The sequence below is a fragment of the Triticum dicoccoides genome, chromosome 5B, assembly GCF_002162155.2.
Source record: "Triticum dicoccoides isolate Atlit2015 ecotype Zavitan chromosome 5B, WEW_v2.0, whole genome shotgun sequence".
NCBI lineage: Eukaryota > Viridiplantae > Streptophyta > Magnoliopsida > Poales > Poaceae > Triticum > Triticum dicoccoides.
The window spans coordinates 596,536,826-596,537,097 of NC_041389.1; positions in this window are offsets into that span (position 1 = coordinate 596,536,826).

A 272-nucleotide genomic window follows, 5' to 3' on the forward strand; every position below is an offset into this window, starting at 1 on the left:
CCCATGTATGTATGTCGCGTCATTGTCGATATAACCCCCTCCCAGATAACTTCGACATGAGGGGCGGTCAATATATATACCCCCTCTCGACTGTGATAATTATACCACGGGAGCACCCCCCTCGGCCCTCTCGCTCGACCAAAACTCTCGAGGACACCCAAACCCTAGAAAAAACGATGTTGGTCTCCTACCCCCTCCCGCCACACCCCTACCCGACAAACTCTCTCGAAGCCACCCAAATTTACCAAGTTAAAAGAGCGTTGTCGTCGAGG